The sequence below is a fragment of the Neoarius graeffei genome, chromosome 1 (assembly GCF_027579695.1).
Source record: "Neoarius graeffei isolate fNeoGra1 chromosome 1, fNeoGra1.pri, whole genome shotgun sequence".
NCBI classification, from domain to species: domain Eukaryota; kingdom Metazoa; phylum Chordata; class Actinopteri; order Siluriformes; family Ariidae; genus Neoarius; species Neoarius graeffei.
In genome coordinates this window covers 47421361-47434993 of record NC_083569.1, presented here as the reverse complement: position 1 = coordinate 47434993, position 13633 = coordinate 47421361, and positions in this window count along the sequence as shown.

The window sequence follows — 13633 nt, the reverse complement described above, 5'->3', positions numbered from 1 at the left end:
AAGGTTCAGCTCCATAGTGCAGTGTTTAAAGCATTGGACTACTGAATGATGGGTTATGAGTTCAAATCTCACCATCACAAACCTGCTACTTTTGGGTCCTTGAGAAAAACCATCAATTGCTCAGCTGTAGCTTGTCTCATTTATAAATTTCTTTGAATTAAAGCATTGACCTAATGTGTGGCGGCACGGTGGTGTAGTGGTTAGCACTGTCGCCTCACAGCAAGAAGGTCCGGGTTCGAGCCCCGTGGCCGGTGAGGGCCTTTCTGTGCGGAGTTTGCATGTTCTCCCCGTGTCCGCGTGGGTTTCCTCCGGGTGCTCCGGTTTCCCCCACAGTCCAAAGATATGCAGGTTAGGTTAACTGGTGACTCTAAATTGACCGTAGGTGTGAATGTGAGTGTGAATGGTTGTCTGTGTCTATGTGTCAGCCCTGTGATGACCTGGCGACTTGTCCAGGGTGTACCCCGCCTTTCGCCCGTAGTCAGCTGGGATAGGCTCCAGCTTGCCTGTGACCCTGTAGAACAGGATAAAGCGGCTAGAGATAATGAGATGAGATGAGACCTAATGTGTAAAAAATGTAGAATGCTTCCAACCTCAATAGTGCACTTGTATAATGACATTACACAAATTAGACTCAAACTATGCCCAAAACACCAGTTGTTTCTTTTGATTGATTTCAGTTAGGGTTGTGTATCAATAAGTATTTTGTCTAATATGCAGAGGTGTCGGGCGGCACGGTGGTGTAGTGGTTAGCGCTGTCGCCTCACAGCAAGAAGGTCCTGGGTTCGAGCCCAGTGGCCGACAGGGGCCGTTCTGTGTGGAGTTTGCATCTTCTCTCTGTGTGGGTTTCCTCCGGGTGCTCCGGTTTCCCTCACAGTCCAAAGACATGCAGGTTAGGCTAATTGGTGGCTCTAAATTGACTGTAGATGTGAGTGTGAATGGTTGTCTATGTGTCAGCCCTGCGATAACCTGCCGATTTGTCCAGGGTGTACCCCACCTCTTGCCCATAGTCAGCTGGGATAGGCTCCAGCTTGCCTGCGACCCTGTAGGGCAGGATGAGTGGCTACAGATAATCAATGGGTGGATAGATGGATGCAGAGATGTCATCATCTAATATTATGTCTGTTTTATGAATAGCTTATTCATGCTTCTAGTTTTGGAGCATACACAGTATTTGGATATCAAGTAGTCCAACATCACTCAGCTTTTTCTCGAAGCTGAGTCAGAAGCTAGTGAAGCTAGTGGGTGGCATGATGGTGTAGTAGTTAATGCTGTTGTCTCACAGCAATAAGGCTATGGGTCTGAACTTCACGGTTGACCGGCCTTTCAGCGTGGAGTTTGCATGTTCTCACTATGTCTGTGTGGGTTTCCTCTGAGTGCTCCGATTTACCTCACAGTTCAAAGACATGTGGACAGGTGCAATGGGGCCACTGTAATTGGTGCAACCTGTAGTGCTTTCCCACCCATAATGTGTGTCTATATATATAGCTATGGCAAAACTAAAATAAATTGAAGTAGGTGAATTAATATGCTATTAGATGTAAAAAATACACTGAGAGCAAAGAAAAAAAAATGACACCCCCTCCCCTTAAGGTCTGTTGATCTGTAACCACAGGTTGGTGGGTGGGTTACTTGTACCCTTACAGAGAACTAGAAGTTTCAGGACATTTTGTAAAGTTGTTCTAAAACAATTGGGCTCTGCAAAGCACTACCCTTCCACTATTTCACTTTTCTCTCATTTCACCTCAGATATAAATATAATCCTTCAAGGATGTCTCTGCAAAGAGCAACCAAAGCTAATACATCTCTGTCCACACACGAATTGACTGTCAAAATGATATAAAACTGTCCATAGGCAGCAGTCCACTGTCAGTCTTATTGTTTACTTTGCTTTTACTGAATAATACAAACTATTTATCTTTGTCTAGACATTTTTTTTTTTTTTTTTTTGCTGTTTCTGCTCAATGTTGCCAAAGAAGCTATTGATACTGACTGGCAGTACAAAATCTCTGTTGAAATGTTCCTCAGAATGTTGTCTAGACAAAGAAAAAGGAACGTAAAGAACCACCAACCACATGAACATCAGCATTGCGTTTATTTCTCAATCTGGCTTTAGGATAAGGTACTGTCAGCAATTTTTCATACTTGCTTTATTACAAACCACTGACTTTGCATTCTGGGTTAAAATGAGGAAATTGAGGCATAATTTGTGTTTGCATAAGCATGTGAGATTTTATATTCTCAGGAGTCACATGCATAAATGTCTTGTGTCTTGTTTTCGTTAAGACTTGTTTAGTGATTAAAAGACTTATTAACTACTCCAGTTTTCTTGAGAAAACATTTGTTAGTCTCAGACAAATAACTTAAAATTGTATTGCCTTTCAGATTTTCCAAGTTTAGGTTATAAAAAGAATTTTCTCTGACACCCAATTATTTTTGTTTAGTGGACTGAAAGCTACTGAATTTGAATCACAGACTTCCAATTTTATTAGGTTTTTTTCTTTTAAATAGAAAAAGTCATGAATTTAGGGCCATGTGGCCCTAAATTCTCTACTTCCTGCTTCACCATGACCCAATTCAAGATACTACGTCATGCTGACATGGTGGGCTTTCCCCATTCGCACAAGGCATTGTGGGATACAAATTTGAAACAGGAGAGAAAAATGGAGGACATGAGTGCGTGAATGAAACGTGAAAGATCGACTACAGTAACGGAAAGTGAGAAGACGTTATGTTGAGAAGGAAAGGAAACGCAGGACCAAGCTAATAAATATCGGCGGTCAGCGAGCACCTCGGTGTGATCAGCTGTTCGTTTAGCGATAGAATGATGGAACTGTCAGTGCATGGCCAAGGTAAACCTGTGCATGTGCACACGGACTTCCTCTGTCTGCTTGACTGTATGAAGCAAACGATTTCATGCACATTATTTGCTTGGGAATCCCCTCAAATTAAATAACTTCCCAACCACAGAATGGTCTGTTTTTTTTTTTTAGATATTACAGAAATAAACATGGATCACAATGACCAAATTTCAGAGGGAACTAAATTTCACCGATTTTATGAAATCGAAAGGCTGTCTAGCTTTAAGCAACAGAAAGACTTCTCAAATCACTTGCACATATTAATTGTATCTCTCTTCTTTCCAAATGTTTATTAAATCTGACAAAGAATGTGCACTTTCCTCTCCTTCAGATAATGGAAATGCTCTTATAAGCTCTTGTTATCAGAGGGGAAAGAAAGGAAGTGGTCAGATGTCTTATTGTCTATTTGAATGTAATCAGGCCTGATGATAGTGTTTCACAAGGCAGCCAAGAAAGTAAGATGCTAGCTTTAATTAAATTCAATAATATAGCAATGATAAATTGCTTTTTTACACTTCATTTCATTTTTAATTCCATACAGCTCATGTGACAGTGGAAAGTTTTTCTGAATGATACATTGTAAAAATAAAGAGTACGACTTACGATAAGAAACATTTTTGGTTGAACCTCTATTTAATCAACATGTACATTATAGAAACCAATACAGTGTGTTTGCATAAATATAGCATATGAATTTCCCAGACCACCGTTCATTTATTTATCTACTTTCTTCAGGCAAGCTCAATTAATTAAACCAATTTAAACTTTAGTACTGTTAAATTCTCAGTTCTGATTGGTCAGAAGGTGTTGATTCATTTTCTATAACAGCAGGTTATATGTTACAGCCATGACCCACCTGTTCGATTCCCTGGACCAGCAAGGGGGGGGGGAATGTGTGGGGTGGGGGAGTGAGTGAACAGGACTTTCCCCTCCATCTACATCCATGGCTGAAATGTCCTTGAGCAAGGCCCCTAACCCCCAAATGCTTCCTGGGTACAGCTACCCACTGCTCTGGGTATGTGTGTACTCACATCCCTGGATAAGTTAAATGCAGAGAAATTGTACATGTGACGAATAAAGACTTAAAATTCCTAATAGTGATATATAATTTCAGCTAATTTCCTTATATAGTGGATGCTCCACACAATTTAAGCTTGACTATAACCAGGTTTTTTTTATGTGTAATTTAACAAAGAAAAATGTATTATTATTTGATATGGAAACATTTTCTGTAAGGAGACTTTATTTAACTTGCTTTATTCATGGAAAGTGTCTCCAGTGTCAGCATTTTGCAACAGTCTGTCACAAGGAAGGACAGAGGGCATTGTAGTTTGTGGTTTCTTGGTAACATGACAAGTTTTTTGTTTGTGTTTGTTTTTGGTTTTAGCTGCTATAATGTAAATGATAATTAAATGTTAAACATAAAAATTATGATGTCATTCTTTAAGAACTTTTTGTAATCATTGGCAAAATCATTGCTGTAGTACATGAGGAATAAAACACTTTAGGACATGCTGTCATAGGAAGAAAAATAACTTCTGCTTTGCACTGAGTTGCTCAGTCCATCCTGACATTAGTAATTTTTTTTAAACAGCTACCCCATTTTGTTCATGTGTTTTATTCCATATACTTTTAATTCTTCATCATGAAGCACATTACTGTCAATCCTGCGTGCTGTGGCGCATGCACCTGAAGGCGCACCTCGGGCTGCGCGCACATCGAGTGGACTCCAACACACTGCGATGGAGAGTATTACCTGTGTGGATTCAGCATCCAGTGTGGCGTCTTCTATGAGGACCTCCAAAAACCCAAGCCACCCAAACCCATATGGGTAAGCTAACGTTTATTTCTGGATGAGCACGCCAATGGGTGGATTACTTGATCCGAGTCCAGCACCCATGCCTCTGGAGTTCACAGACTTTCTTTGCCATGCTCAAGTTCATTTTTGAATCTTTGGAAAAGGAGGAATCCCATGAACATTTTTGGGGAGGGGCAATCATTCCGATGGCCGACGCAGCGGAGGAGGCCGTTGCTACAGAGCTCCCTCCAGTGGCCAATGTAGAGACAGCAGAAGAGGCTGTCTCTCCAGAGCTGGTTTCTCAGCCAGAATCAGCACCTGAATTAATGCCTGAACCAGTGTCTGTATCAGAACCCATGCCTGAACCTGAGCCAGTGCCAGCGTCCATGCCAGTGCCAGCATCCATTCTAGCATCTGCTCCAGAGTCAGTGCCAGCACCTGCACCAATGTCTGCTTCAGAACCAGTACCAGAGTCAGAGTCTGAGTCAGCGCCAGCTCCAGAATCAGTGCCAGAGTTGGCGTCTGAGTCAGCACCAGTTTCAGCTCCAGAACCAGTGCCAGAGTCAGAGTCAGCACCAGTGTCCACTCCAGAACCAGTGCCAGCACCAATGTCAGAGTCAGCTCCAGTGCCAGAGCCAGCATCAGAGCCTGTGTCAGTGTCTACTCCAGAGCCTATGCCTGCATCAGTGCTTACTCCATAGCCAGTGCCTGGGTCAGCCAGAGGATTAGAGCCTATGCCAGAGTTGGCACCTGCGCCAGCTTCAATGCTGATGCCAGAGTTAAGGCCAGTGCCAGAACCTGAGCCTGTTCCAGAACCTGTGTCAGAGGATGTCGGAATGACCTTTGCCTCAGCTGGCTATGAAGATGTCGTTATCCTGCCGCTGCCCGGCCATGAAGAGGTCATCATTGTCCTGCTGTCAGGTCCTAACCAGGACCGAAGCAACGCACTGATAGAGTTCAAGCCCATGCCTGAGTTCAGTTCCAAGTCTAAGCCAAGTACAGAGTTCAAACTAGAGCCAAGTCCTGAGTCCAAGTCTAGTACAGAGCTCAAGCCCATGCCTGAGCCAAGTCCAGAGTTCGAACGAGAGCCAAGTCCACAGTCTGAGCCAAGTCCAGAACTCAAGTCATCCCCTGAGCCTGAGTTCTCGACTGAGCCTGAGGATAGCCTGGAGCCCAAGTCAAAACTCGTTTCCAGCCTTGAGCCCAATTCATCTTCAGAGCTCGAGCCCAGCCCTGTGTCCAAGCCAGTTCCAGAACTCCAACCTGAGTCATCTCCTGAGCTGGAACCAGAGTCCAGCCCAAAGCTCAAGTTGTTGCCAGAGCTCAAGTCATCTCCAGAGCTTGAGCCCAGCCTTGCATCCAAGCCAGATCCAGAGATCAAGCCTGAGTCATCTCCTGAGCTGGAGCCAGAGTCCAGCCCAAAGCTCAACTCATCTCCAGAGCCCAAATCCAGCCCGGAGCTTGAGTCCACCTTCAGTCCTGGATCTGAGCCAAGTCCAAGACCCAAGTCAGGTCTGGAGTCTGAGCATGATTCTGGCCCAGAACCCAAGTCAAGTCCCCAGCTCAAGCCCACTCCTTGTCAAGAATCCAAGTCTTGTCCTGAGCCTCACAAATATACACATATTTGTGTATATGTATATACAGTATATTCATTGTTATTAAAGTTCTGCATTTACATCTGCCTCCTTCATGTACCTGACAATTATTCAGTAACTATGTGAAGTTTTAGGAAATGTATTTAGTTATATAAGTCAGGAATGTCAGGCTGAACCTACCAAAAGGTACTGAAAATTTAAGGACTTAAACAGGTGAAGTTTCTATTAACACATGTCAGCTTGAGCTTGAAAAGAACTACACATTCATATACAGAATCAAATCATTTTTTGTGGCAGTCTACTGCACTCGACAGGTGAGGTGGAACACATCAAGTCTGGAGGGTCTTCTTCACACTAAGGACTGCTTCCAAGTTAAATTGAATCACATTAAGAGGAGAGAGAGAGAGAGAAAACAATGCTGCTCCAGCTAAAGAGGACTTACAGTGATGGATTCCTAATACAGTCAGCTCTGAGGGTTTCAGGGAGACTGCATTTTGGTTGTGAAAGTAAATTTACCTCACTGATCAAAGCAGCACTTGGCACTGTGTTCCCTTCTTTGTCTTTCCCCCCTCTCTTTTTGATTAAAGGAAACCTCATCTCATTATCTCTAGTCGCTTTATCCTGTTCTACAGGGTCGCAGGCAAGCTGGAGCCTATCCCAGCTGACTACGGGCGAAAGGCGGGGTACACCCTGGACAAGTCGCCAGGTCAACACAGGGCTGACACATAGACACAGACAACCATTCACACTCACACCTACGGTCAATTTAGAGTCACCAGTTAACCTAACCTGCATGTCTTTGGACTGTGGGGGAAACTGGCGCACCCGGAGGAAACCCACGCGGACACGGGGGGAACATGCAAACTCCGCACAGAAAGGCCCTCGCCAGCCACGGGGCTCAAACCCGGACCTTCTTGCTGTGAGGTGACAGCACTAACCACTACACCACCGTGCCGCCCGGGCTTGCTTGCTGAACGATGAATTAGCTAGTGTTAACCCTTTCTCATGTTCATTGCCCTGTTGATAGCAGGGCTTGCTGAGCAATGAACAAGCTTTTTATCTGGAGCCTATTAACTAAAATGGGGCAGTCAAGCAGTAAAGTTAGTCCAACACAGTAGCAGAGACAGTTTCATATAAAGGCAGCAACAGCCACTGTCAAATGGTGCAGTTGGAGTCTTGTTCTTAGCAAATCCTATTGCTAGCACAACAGAACCTAGTGCTATTCAAGGGCTTGTAAACATTTCCATGGTAACAGCATCGAGTCCACTATTGATCGACTCAGATCAATAGTGGACTCAACTTGAAATTTTCTTTAATGACTTGGACTTGAACACTGGGGACTTGAGACTGGACTCGGACTTAAGGTTTAGAGACTGGACTCAGACTCAAGGTTTAGTGACTTGACTACAACACTGATACATTCTTTGGCCTGCATTTACATTTAGCTTCACTGTCAGATGTTTTTAATTTATCTAAGAGCTGATTGTAAGTGTAACGCAGGACTCAGGGACATGGTGAAAAGATCCATATGAACTTGTATAGTACTGTATATTGGTGCAAAACTCAAGATCAAAACAGGTAGGTTCATTGCCAAAACAATCAGACATAAACAAATCCAATCTGATATTTTTTAAAAAGGCAGTGCACAAGTAAGCTATTCAAAAGCAACAGCTCAGAATTCATATGATTGGCTGACAAACTGTAAGGCTTCACACTGAAATTCAAATCCATGTGCTTTCAATAGCAGTCCAACAGGAAATGAGAAACACAACCAAAGAAGGGATTCAGAATTTGGGGAATGCTGTTGTCTGGCAGTCTGGAGGGGAAAAGCCTGGGCTACATGTTACAGTAGGATGTGATTCATATTTATAACTGCATGTTAGTTAACAGTCATTAATCTGGTGACAGTATTATAAACAGTGACCTGATTATATCATCATAACCCATCAACCAATCATATATTCAAAGTTATGAATTAATTTGATATTTTGTAAACATAACCACCCTGACCTGCATGTGCACTCTCATTATTAGATGGCTTATTCATACAGAAATAACTTCCTTTCATTTCACATGTAATATGAACAACAAATAGCACCTCTAGGCTTTAATACAGGAGTTTGACTTCAGAATATGGGATGCAATTTAACTTATTGAAATCTTCTTTTGAGGTTTTTTAGCTACTTGATAGTTATAGCTAAAACTCTACTTCGAACAAGTATTGTAGTATTAGTTACTTATTCAGCTTTTATAAGCCTTTAAAATGATAGGTCTCTTGATGGTGTCACATCTGTGCGCGTTCTTGCTTGGCATGCCCTGAACTATCACTCACGTCCACTTGCTCTCTGAGCAAGCAGTATATGCTGCTAGAACTAATAATTATGCACCTGTTCCAGATTAGAGGGCAATCACGGCATGACTCCAAACATATGCAGACTTTGCGAAGAATACGCACAGTACCTAGTGTCTGTCTATACATTTAGCAGATGCTCTTATTCAGAGTGATGTACAACATACCCAGAGCAGTTGGGAGTTAGGTGCCTTGCTTGAAGGCATTTCAGCCACTCCTGCTGGTCCAGGGAAACGAACCAGTGACCTTTTGGTCCCAAAGCTGCTTCTCGAACCATTAGGCCATGGCTTCCCCCAAGCCTGATATTCAGAGTTAACTCTCTGGTTTTGACTTTGTTTTGTTTATTTGGACTCTGCCTTTCACTTTACCTCTGTTACACTGTTCGTGCCTCTAATGACCCTTGCCCGTTCCCTGACTCTGTCTTCGCCAAACATTTTTTATCTGTATGCTTGCTTGTTGTTTGTAAATAAACTCTTCTTGTGATCACATCCATCTTCCACCACCTTTACTGAAAGATGCTACCTAGAATCTACTGCTATAATACTGTATGTATCATACATTAATAGAAGGTGAATTTAGATTATTTATTTATACCCAAAAATTTGCTTAACAAGGTCTTAACAAAGTATTGATTCCACATTATCACAATTAATAATTAATTCATTAGTCATTTTCACACAACAGATGCCCAATTATGAACCACTAAAGGTGTTTATGAATAAAGGATAATTAGTACTGAATAAACCAAATATATAATTGGGGTTTTATTAAACAAAGAACAAGACCTTAATTGCCCATTAATATGTGTTCCTTAATATCAAGTTAACATGATGTGCTGCAATGAATTCTTTGCTATGATAATCGGCTAAATTTAGTTACAAACAGTTTTATCTCTGCTTGATCACTTGTTTCTGACATTTTGTCTCATTTTCATTTGTTGAGGAAAAGTTCATTATATTACATCAAAGATTATGTGTACAAGGATAAATTTTTTTCATCTATTTATCATTGTTTTTGCCATAAAAACGTTGATTAAAGCCCTTTTTTTTGCTAACAAGTGAACAATCTCTGATAAGCCTGTTTCTATTTGGCATGTCTAAAAATGAACACCCTTACATTTCAGGGACCTCTGGCCCCATCCCAGATGCATGCTTGTCTCCTAGCAACAAGCATCTTGTGTTCGTCAAAAGTATAATCTCATCTCATCGTCTCTAGCCGCTTTATCCTGTTCTACAGGGTCGCAGGAGCCTATCCCAGCTGACTACGGGCGAAAGGCAGGGTACACCCTGGACAAGCTGCCAGGTCATCACAGGGCTGACACATAGACACAGACAACCATTCACACTAAATTTAGAGTCACCAGTTAACCTAACCTGCATGTCTTTGGACTGTGAGGGAAACCGGAACACCCAGAGGAAACCCACACGGACACGGGGAGAACATGCAAACTCCACACAGAAAGGCCCTCGCCGGCCACAGGGCTCGAACCCGGACCTTCTTGCTGTGAGGCGACAGCGCTAACCACTACACCACCGTGCCGCAGTCAGAAGTATTAATCCAATGAAATTATTCTTAACATCTTTTTGTTTGCTCTCTAAGCACTGACTGACTTTCATAGAAATCCACTATTTACATTCCATGGCACATTTCTCTGAGAATGTTTATTCTTGGCTGTTTTTTAAACATCTTCTTTTGTAACAGATTTCTCTGTAGTTCTGTATATCTGATTTTGCCCCAAAGATAGTATGCGCTGTCATTTTCTTGCAATATTACTGTTAATCATATACAGTACCAGTCAAAGGTTTGGACACACCTACACATTAATAGATTTTTCTGTATCTTGTCTATTTTCTACATTATAGAATAATACTGAAGACATCAAAACTATGAAATAACAGATGGAACAGATATGGAATTATGTGGTAAACAAAAAGTGTTAAACAAAATCTGTTTCATATTTTAGATTCTTCAAAGTAGCCAGCGTTTACCTTGATGACGCTTTCCACACTATTGGCATTATCTTAACCAGCTTCATGAGGTAGTCACCTGGAATGCTTTTCAGTTAGCAGGTGTGCCTCGTCATTAGTGAATTAGTGCAATTCCTTGCCTTCTTAATGCATTTGAGATTAAAGAGTAAATAGTAAATAACAAAAATAAATAGCCCTATTCCACAACTGTAGTAATCCATATTACAACTCCACGTCCATACATTTGAGACACTGTAAAAAGTAAATAAAAAACAGAATATGATGATTTGCAAATCTTGGAAACCCTATATTTCATCAAAAATAGTACTAAGACAACGTATCAAATGTTGAAACTGAGAAATTTTATTGCTTTGGGTTTTTTTTGAAAAATGTATGCTCATTTTAAATTTGATGTCAGCAACACGTTTCGAGAGATAACTTAAAGATAAATAAAAACCTTCTTCTTTCATTCTGAGAACCAAGATTGCATTGATGTATGGGTCCTGTAAAGTTGTCAAGCATCTAGTGCAAAAGACAAATACACCAAATTATACAGTATATCAACCTGCAATTGCAAACCCAAGTTATATAAGAAGGTAAAACAACAAGACATGCATGTCAAAGATGTACTGACTATCAAGATGGCTGAAATCAAAATTCCAATCCAACGATGCAAAAAGCAAAATGCACCAATGTCTCAGGCTTTCCTAGTTTCCTCTATGATGTTCATGATATTTATGCATATGTCTCCAATTCACAAGTGTCAAAGTTTTGTTAGATGGAAGTGTCTGTTTAGGAAAGGACAGTGAAGGTCCTGAGTAGCTCCAAGGAAAAGCATTCATCCTATCTTCATAAGATCACAGATTTGACAGAGAATCCAAGAGAGCAAATCTGGCTGTGCTCTCTGGGCTAATGTAAGCTCTGTCAGTTAGGGTGACACTGTGGAAGAGGTCTGTCAGCACTTTCCTCCAAGTGTGTTCTGCTAGACTGTAATATAGTAATAGTATGAGTAGCAAAATGACAAGTGCAGCAGTTAGTTTTAGAGTGAGCTTGTGTTAGTTGGTACCCTCACCGGTGGGTAGTTGTCATGTGAGACAGATGAAGTAACCATGGGAATAATATTTGTACATTAGTTTTCTGAACAACAGTAAAAAAAAAAAAATATATATATATATATATATATATATATATATATATATATATATATATATATATATATATATATATATATATATCAAACAAAAAGCACTTCAGGATCAAAGCTGTGAAAGGACATCATGGTCAGGAAGGATGTCAATGTTTAGCCAAGCTATAAGGACCAGTTCTCATTTGAAGAAGGAGATTCAGTGTCGTGTGGCTGAATTGGTTCTTTAAAATTAAATTGTTTATCATCTAGCACAGTGGTGTGGTGGTTAGCACTGTTGCCTCACAGCAAGAAGGTCCGGGTTCGAGCCCCGTGGCCGGCAAGGGCCTTTCTGTGCGGAGTTTGCATGTTGTCCGCGTGGGTTTCCTCCGGGTGCTCCGGTTTCCCCCACAGTCCAAAGACATGCAGGTTAGGTTAACTGGTGACTCTAAATTGACCGTGAGTGTGAATGGTTGTCTATGTGTCAGCCCTGTGATGACCTGGCGACTTGTCCAGGGTGTACCCTGCCTTTCGCCCGTAGTCAGCTGGGATAGGCTCCAGCTTGCCTGTGACCCTGTAGAACAGGATAAAGTGGCTAGAGATAATGAGATCTAGCACTGCAATACCTTTGCAGTGAATACCTGTGAGCTTTGCATTCTCTCTCTTTTTTTTGGTCTTGTGAAACACAATGTCACTTACAGTGGTTTATCCTAGTGAGTGTAGATTTATTCCATTGCACATACACTACATGGCCAAAATTTTGTGGGCACCTCACCATCACACCCATATGTAGTTCTTCCCCAAACTGTTGCCACAATGTTGGAAGCACGCAACAGTATAGGATTTATGCTTTGCATGCTGAAGCACTGCATTTTCTCTTCACTGGAACTAAGGGGCCCAAACCTGTTCCAGCATGATAATGCCCCTGTGCACAAAGTCAACTCCATGAAGACATGGTTTGCCAAATTTGATGTGAACGAACTTGAGTGGACTGCACAGAACACTAACCTCAACCTCAACTGAACACCTTTGGGATGAACTGGACCACTGACTGTGCACCAGGCCTCCTCATCCAAAATCACTACCTGATCTCACTCATGTTTTTGTGGCTGCATGGACAAATGCCCACAACTATGCTCCAAATTCTTGTGGAAAGCCTTCCCAGAAGAGTGAAGGTTATTATAACAGTAAAAAAAAAAAAAGAAAGACTAAATCTGGAAAAGGATGTTCAACAAGCACATGTGGTTGTGATGGTCAGGTGTCCACAAACTTTTGGCCATACAATGTATATCAGGTTATATGCTCTTGTTCTCTGTAATTTGAGTTATTAACTGATAGCATGTCAACCAGTTTTGACCTACATATCTGAATATTACTTGAAAGACTAAAACACTTTGAGAATTATGTTATTCTACCTGGGTTCTTATCAAAATTTCATTCCTCTATAAATTGGTTGTAATAATGAGTTGTAGCGTCATGGCTAATTTAAGTTCCCCAGTAACTCCTGCTGTCAATATACTGTCAGTGAACTCTGATAAATGGCCTTGGATGACAAAGAAATAGAGGGTAAGACTCAGAGACGCCAATCATCCACTGCAGCACCAATCATCCAAAGCTCAACTAATCAGCTTCCTACAACCTCAAATCAGAAAAAAGTTGGGATGGTATGGAAAACGCAAATTTAAAAAAGGAGTGATTTCTAAATTGACTTGTATTCCATTGCAGACAGTATGAACCCAAGATATGTCATGTTTTGTCTGGTCAATGGTCATTTGTTAATATACATCCATTCCTGTGTTTCAGGCCTCCAACACATTCCAAAAAACAGTTGGGACAGAGGCAATTTAGGGCTAGTAATGTGGTAAAACAAAATCATGATGTGATTTGAAACAAGTGATGTCAACAAGTGATTGTAATAATGATTTGGAACAAAATCGGTATG